Consider the following 8,452-nt stretch of genomic DNA (forward strand, 5'->3'; position numbering starts at 1 on the left):
ATATATATATATATATTATATAATAATATATATATATATACATACACACACTACACACACACACACACATATATATATATATCTATATATATATATATATATATATATAATATATATAACTAAACTATATATATATATATATCTAAGTAATGTATGCATATATAAACGATATTATATCTTAATATACTATATATTATATAATTAATATCTAAATATATATATAACTTATCTATATATCTTTATATTATGCATACAATTTATTTATATTATATTATATATTTATAATTTATAAATATATATAATAATATATATAATATAAATATATATATACAATCTTCGTATTGCTTTGATATTTCTTTCCTCCATCGAGAAAATGCAAGACAAAATATTAGATGTAATGGACTCCTGATTAAAATTACGTGTAATTCTGATGGATGTTTAATTTGATTAGTTACTTACACTGTGGAATTTACTTTCTTTCAAATTATATTTGTTGATAATTGTATTTTCCTTGCACATACAGAGAATGTTTTAGTCCTGCATCTCCTTTCAAATTTCAATTCCGTGAACTTTGTCAAGGCCATAGAAAAAAAAGAATCAAGAATGATAATGGAATAAAAATCAGCAAAAAAAAAGAAAAAAAAAAAAATACATACATACGAACAACCCAATATACCTTATTGTGATCGTCAACTTCAATTCCATTGCTTCAATCGGGGATCTGTTGCCTCTCTGGTATTAATAACAATACTAAAAAAATTCTGATATTCACAGAAGATAGAATATGACTGACTTGCAAGCATTTCAGAGAAAGATTAATAAATGAAAGCTGGATAGAATTAAGCTTACGTGATTACTGTCTTTACTGATTAAATGAGGGTTTACTGAGTTACAATGTTCGCAGTATACGATCAAATGACCTCTTCATTAAACTTTTTATTTCTTTTATTTTTTTTTTATTTTTTTGATTGGTAATACAATGCTATGGACTTTTCCTATTACGTAGACAATTTCACAATTTCATAGATAGTCTTCCCAATTTTGTTCTGTTTCCAAGCCAACCTTTAAACCAAAAAATCTAGTACTATTTGACAATATATCGCGCCGTATAGGAAAAAAACAACAAAAAAACAACAGTATCTAGAAGAAAACAAAAAGGAAAAGACTTATAAATATTGTCTGAAAACACATCGAAAATCCGCGTACGTTCAGAATAGTGTTTCATTAGGCGGACTTTCTGAAAGATCGTTCTTCTACTAACAAATAGTAGAGGAAGTGAGCGATCAGCTATGGAAAAGGCCATAACCTTGCAAAGCTGAACTAAATATTAGTTTCAGCAACGTTGTGTCAATATTGCCACGATCAGGCTCAAGAGAGGGAAAGAGATATTGAAAACAGTGTGCAAATTCTTTAAATTCACTTGTTTACGATTCATACTTGGCTTACAGAGATGAGGGTACACATTTTCATAGTTTTTTAGAGCCCATGAACCATCGAATATGAAAATGTTAAGAATTATGATGAATATCCTATTGACAACAAAGATAATAAAAAAAAATATATATATATATGTATACATATATATATATATATAGATATATATAGATATATATATTATAATATATTATATATATATATATAAAATTATAATTATATATGGTTCACAAATATGATGATTATTATCATTACTGCTACTACTACTGCTATTAAAAATGAAAATAATGGTAAAAGCAATAATAGTAAAAATAATTACTACTTTAAGCAGTATTTTAAGTGATATTACCCTTCCTACTACACTTACTATTACTATTCTTACTACTGTAACTACTGACATCACTACAACAACTACTTCTACTAAAAATGAAACTATAATATCCATCACTACTACCACTACCACTACTATTAACAACACCACTACTACAACAACAACTACCACCACACATAGTAATGATAAGCAATATTTCCAAATCAATAAAAAAAAAAAAAAAAAAAAAACGAAATATCCAAGTGACCTCGCCTCGATTTTCGAAAGACGAGAGTTCAGATCGCCAATATTCGCCCTGAAGTAAAAAAAAAAAAAAAAGGACTTTTGAATCTAATAACTGCGTGCGTATTTGCGAAATACTCATCGCACGGGAACTTGTAGGATATCAAATATTTATAACTTTTTTTTTTTTTTTTTTTTTTTATTTGTCTTTTTTTTCATGTCTTTTTTTTTTTTTTTTTTTTAATTTGTCTTTTTTTTTCCTGTAAATGGGATTCGATTCCATCTGTGTGTCTTCAGGTAAAATAGAAGAGTCGTTTGATTAGTTGCTAATTTCGCGAAATGCTGGAAATTACAAATTATGAATGTTTTTAATTTGTACATTATTTTCATTCAATTCAAATCCGATTCACTTTCACCAGGGAATCTATAATCGTTACTATCACCGCGAAACCAAAACAAAATTAGATAAAAACTCTCTGATACAAAAGAAACCATTTTCTCAAAATACAACATTTCCCTTTTACAACTTTTAGCAATTTGATTTTTTTTTTTGCAAACATATAGAATTACTCTCAATTTTATTACGATCGTTACTTCCCCCCCCCAAATAAAACCAAAAAAAAGAGAACGAGCCGGCAAATCCCATCCCCTTTTTCCCTTTCACTTCTATTTTTTTTTGGAATTTTTTCTTGATTTACAGATCTCTGGGGGGTTTTTTTGTCGGGCCCGGGAATTTTTGCGTACTGCCAAAGGTTGAAAAAATATTTCATCTATATTTTTTCTCCCGCGATTTTTTCCCTCCCATATAGCTTTTGGAAAAACGACTAGGAGATTGCGCTCGTTAAACCCCAGATTTTTGCCATGTCTTGAAGAAACTTCATATTGCATTTGATTCGGATTATTTTAAACACTTTCCCCTTTTCTTCGGGAGTGAGAAACATCCCATCTTTGGGATTCGGTGCGGGCGTCGGGAGCCCTGGGAAAGCTCCTTTCTTCTCTCTCTCGCTCCCTTCTCTTTTTTTAGCTCTTTTTTTTTCTCTTCATTTTCTCTCTCTCTCTCTCTCTCTCTCTCTCTCTCTCTCTCTCTCTCTCTCTCTCTCTCTCTCTCTCTCCCTCCTTCCCCTTCTAATTTCCCCTCCTTCTCTCTCTCTTCTCTTCTCTCTCTCTTTCTTTCTTTCTTTCTCTCTCTCTCTCTCTCTCTCTCTGAGGGAGGGAAAGAGAAAGATCAGTATGGGAAATTTTATATATATATATATATATATATATATATATATATATATATATATATATATATATAGAGAGAGAGAGAGACGGTGGGAGAGAGAGAGAGAGAGAGGGAGAGAGAGAGAGAGAGAGAGAGAGAAAAGAAGAGGAGGGAGAGAGGAGAGAGAGATGGAGGGAGAGGGAGAGGAGAGGAGGGAGAGAGAGAGGAGAGAGAAGAGAGAGAGAGAGAGATGTGGAGTGAAAGGGAGGAGAGAGAGAGAGAGAGAGAGAGAGATAAATAGATAGATAGATCGATAGATAGAGATGAGGTAAATTGAGAAAAAGGGGAGAAAAAGAGAGCGATATATATATATATATATATATATATATATATAGATAGATAGATAGATAGATAGATAGAGAGAGAGAGAGAGAGAGAGAGAGAGAGAGAGAGAGAGAGATTGGGGAATAATGAGGATGATAATAATGTTAACAGTATTGTTAATAATCATAATAATCATAATGATATTGATAACAATGATAATAACATGACAACAATAATAATAATGATAATGTTAATAATGGTATTAATCGTAATAAGGAGAATGAGAAAGATGATGATAATAGGGATAATTATATTAATAATGATAGTAATAATGATGATAAAAAGGATAATGATTATGATGATTATAATGATAATAATGATAAGTATTATAACAATGTTAGTAATGATAATGTTAATGATAGCGGTAGCAATGATAATGATAATAGTAACAATACTGATGTAATGATAGCAAGGTTAGAATAGTGATAATAATGATCATGGTCAAGAGATAATGATAACAATAATGATGGTGATTAGAATGATAATACTAAGGACAGTAATAACGACAATGATAATGAAAATGATACTAAAGATAAAGGTAATAGTAATGGTAAAAGTTATATTATATCAATGGCAAAAATAGTGATAATAATAATAATATAGGCAAAATATGGAAATGACGATAACAACAATAACAAAGATAATGATAATGATAATAAATGTAAAAATGGTAACAACCAATGTTGATGATGATAATGATGATATGAATAGTTTCGATAATAATACTAATAATGATAATGCTCGTGATAATAATAACCATACGAATATCAACATTGCTACTAATACCAATATTAATACCAACAACAACCACAACAACAACAAACTTTATTAATATTATTACGAAACAAACTCATAGCATTATTAAAACCCCGAACTCATTCATAAAAGGGGACCTTCCTCATAAACGCGACGTTTGGCTCCAAATGAACGCCCCCAAGCCTGGCTTTCATGACGTATCTCCCATCCCTCTGCAAACCCACGGGCCTTTATGACGGAGGGTAGTGGGCGTGACAGAGAGGTAAAGACTTTATTTTACGAGGGCGGAGCTCGTAAACTTCAAACATGAGGAACTGGAGGGGGAAAGTTGTGTCCCAGGCCTCCCCGGGTTAGGAGGGGTATGGGGGGTGGGGGTATGGGGGCATGGGGGGTGGGAGTTATGGGGGTATGGGGGTGGGGAGTATGGGTATGGGGGATATGAATATGGGGGTGGAGGGTGTGGGGATGAGGTGGGGGCATGGGGGTGGGCGTATGGGGGTGGGCGTATGGGTAGTATGGGGGCTATGGGGATGGAGGGGGGGTTAAGGGGATGGGGGAGGGTGGGTGGTGAGGGGGTGGGTTATAAGGAGGGGAGGGATGTATGGGTTGGTTGATTAACGAGCAAAAAAATCATATTGATAATAATAAAAGGAAATAATTAATGGAGGGTGAAGGAAGGGGACGAGTTGCGAGAGTGAGAAAGAGGGAGGAGTAGGGTGGAGAGAGAGAGAGAGAGAGAGAGAGAGAGAGAGAGAGAGAGAGAGAGAGAGATATGGGTAGATAGATAGATAGATGGACAGAGAGAGAGAGAAAGAGAGAGAGAGGGGGGAGAAAGAGAGAGAGAGGAGAGGAGAAGAGGGGAGAGAGAGAGGAGAGAGAGAGAGAGAAGAGAGAGAGAGAGAGAGAGAGAGAGAGAGAGAGGGGAGAGAGTTATGGGTAGATGTTTAGATAGATGGACAGAGTAGATAGATAGTAGCTAGTATAGAGAGCGAGAGAGTAGATCAGAGAGAGAGAGAGAGAGAGAGATAGAGAGAGAGAGAGAGCGTGTGAGAGATAGATAGATAGATAGATAGATAGATAGATAGATAGATAGATAGATAGAGAGAGAGAGAGAGAGAGAAAGAGATGGAGAGAGAGAGAGAGAGAGAGAGAGAGAGAGAGAAAGAGAAAGAGGGTGGATAGAGACAGAGAGAGAGAGAGAGAGAGAGAGAGAGAGAGAGAGAGAGAGAGAGAGAGAGAGAGAGAGAGAGAGAGAGAGAGAGAGAGAGAGAGAGAATGAGAAAGACAGAGAGAGAGAGAGAGAGAGAATGAGAAAGACAGAGAGAGAGAGAGAGAATCAGACGTAAAAATAAATAAATAAATACATAAAAAACAGCTGTAGTTAGGAAAAGCATAATTCTAACTGCAATGAACAATATAATTAGTAACAGTAATATCAACAGTGGACGAGTCACTAACATGTACTTACTCTAATGAAAGTGATTATTTGCGATCAAGATTCTCCCCGCGTTATCAATATTTGTACATGATTAGCGCTCCATGGTTTTAAGAAGTACAATGTACATATAATGTCAATGATGTTAGTTCCTTGATGAATAACAAATATTTATATCAAGGACATTGGAAACATGCTGATGTATCTTAATCAAATCATAAACACGATCTTTACTGATTATTTCGATCTTAATATCAATCATTAAGTTGATTTAAAGATAGGAATCAGTGGGCATTCAGATTACACGAGGAACAGCCAGTCTGCTTGAGTTATATCTTCCTTAGAAATGATTTAAATAATTTCCCTTTTGGTCATATATTTGGAGGTGGGGGTATTTTGATTTTTTCAAAACTTATTATTTAAGTTTTCTTTATGTTGCTAAGTACACACGAGCATACACACACATACACACACGCGAGCATGCACACACACACATAAACACACACACACACACACACACACGAGCTCGGGCGCGGTAGCACACACACACACACGCAAGCATGCACACACACACACACATAAACACACTTACACACACGCGCGCGAGCATGCACACACACATAAACAAACACACACACACACACACGAGCATGCACACACGAGCATGCACACACACATAAACACACACACACACTCACAAACACACACACACACACACACACTCACACACACAAACACACAATATAAACATTTAAATTGTGACAAATATAGAAAATTAATAAATAAGAAGTAACAAACAACATACATTATAAGATATATAAATGACATTTCGATATCATTCTATCATCAGAATTACGTATCACAATCCCGTAATTGTTAAGATCAAAACGGTAATTAAATATCTTGCACATTGTCAGTCATAATGTACCTTTTCAACAAACGGAATTAATATGATAATCTTCGCAGTTGATCAAGAATTACGATGTCCTTTAGCCAATGCAAATGCTAATGTTTTTATTTTTATTCAACGTTTACGAATCGAAAGCCACGGTCTAACAACAACCAAACATACTTACATACATACATCAAACCCCCACCCCCCCACACACACACACTCACAATCACAAAACACTACATATATATCTTAATATATGTATGTATGTATGTATCTACATACATATCTATATTTAATATATATATATATATATATATATATATTAGCTATATCTATATATCTCTGTAATGTATGTATATATAGTATTATATATATATATTATATATATATATATATATACATACATCTATAATATATATATATATATTTTTATATATATATATATATTATTATATATATAAATATATATTTATATATATATATATTTCTCTATTCATTTATTTATACCATAAATGTAATGTATGTATAAAATATATATATATAATACTATATAATATATTATATATCTATATAATATATATAATCATTTATACATATCTATTTTTTTTTCCTTTGTTTTATGAGAACTTACCAGTTTTCAAGGACATTCATCCACAGTATTATGTATTTCATGATTACTTCTACCGAAATAGTTCAGCATTTTCCTTTATTTCATATAACAGTTTATTGTAGATATGAGAGAGAGAAAAAAAAAATAAAGAACACACAGTGGGAGAGAGAGAGAGAGAGAGAGGAGAGAGGAGCGTGAGAGAGAGAGAGAGGGAGAGCCGAGAGAGAGAGAGAGATGAGAGAGCAAGAGAGAGAGACAGAAAGAGCGAGAGAGAGCGCGAGCGAGAGAGAGAGGAGAGGAGATGAAGAGAGAGAGCGAGAGGAGTGAGAGAGAGAGGGAGGAGAGAGAGGATGAGAGAGGAGAGCGAGAGAGAGCGAGCGAGACAGAAGAGAGAGAGAGAGAGAGAGCGTGAGAGATAGAGAGAGAGAGAGAGAGAGAGAGAGGACAGAAGAGAGATCGACAGAGAGAGGAGAGCGTGAGAGAGAGGGAGAGAGAAGAATGAGTGATAGAGAAGCAGAGAGCAGACGACGAGAAGAGAGAGGAGAGAGAGAGAAGAGAGAACGAGGGGAGAGATGATGAGAGAGAGAATTAGAGCGAGAGAAGAGGGGAGGGGAGAAAGAGAGAGAGAGAGAGAGAGATGGGTAAAGAGAGAAGGCGAGAGAGAGAGAGATTGACAGAGAGAGAGAAAGAGCGAGAGAGAGAGAGAGAGAGAGAGAGAGAGAGAGAGAGAAGAGAGAGAGAAAAGAGAAGAGAAGAGAAGAGAAGAGAGAGAGAGAGAGAGAGAGAGAAAAGAGAGAGAAGTGATAAGAGAGAAAGAAGTGAGAAGAGAGAGAGAAGAGAGAGAGAGAAAAGAGAAGAGAAGAGAAGAGAAGAGAGAGAGAGAGAGAGAGAGAGAGAGAGAAAAGAGAGAGAAGTGATAAGAGAGAAAGAAGTGAGAAGAGAGAGAGAAGAGAGAGAGAGAAAAGAGAGAGAGAAGAGATTAAGAAGAATATAAATAGATATCAGAATGTAAAAAAAAAGATGAAAATGTATAGCAATAATAATAAAAAAAAAAAAAAAATGAATGAAAAAGAAGAAGAAAAACAGTTTTAGTTCTGGCAAGGCTATTACATAAACCCATACCCTTGACAGAATCCCCCTCGGTGGAAAGGAGCAGACAATCTGAACAATATTTCCGGCAA

The sequence above is a fragment of the Penaeus japonicus genome, unplaced genomic scaffold, assembly GCF_977035675.1.
Source record: "Penaeus japonicus unplaced genomic scaffold, GWHDUDI00000001_assembly GWHDUDI00000020, whole genome shotgun sequence".
Lineage (NCBI taxonomy): Eukaryota > Metazoa > Arthropoda > Malacostraca > Decapoda > Penaeidae > Penaeus > Penaeus japonicus.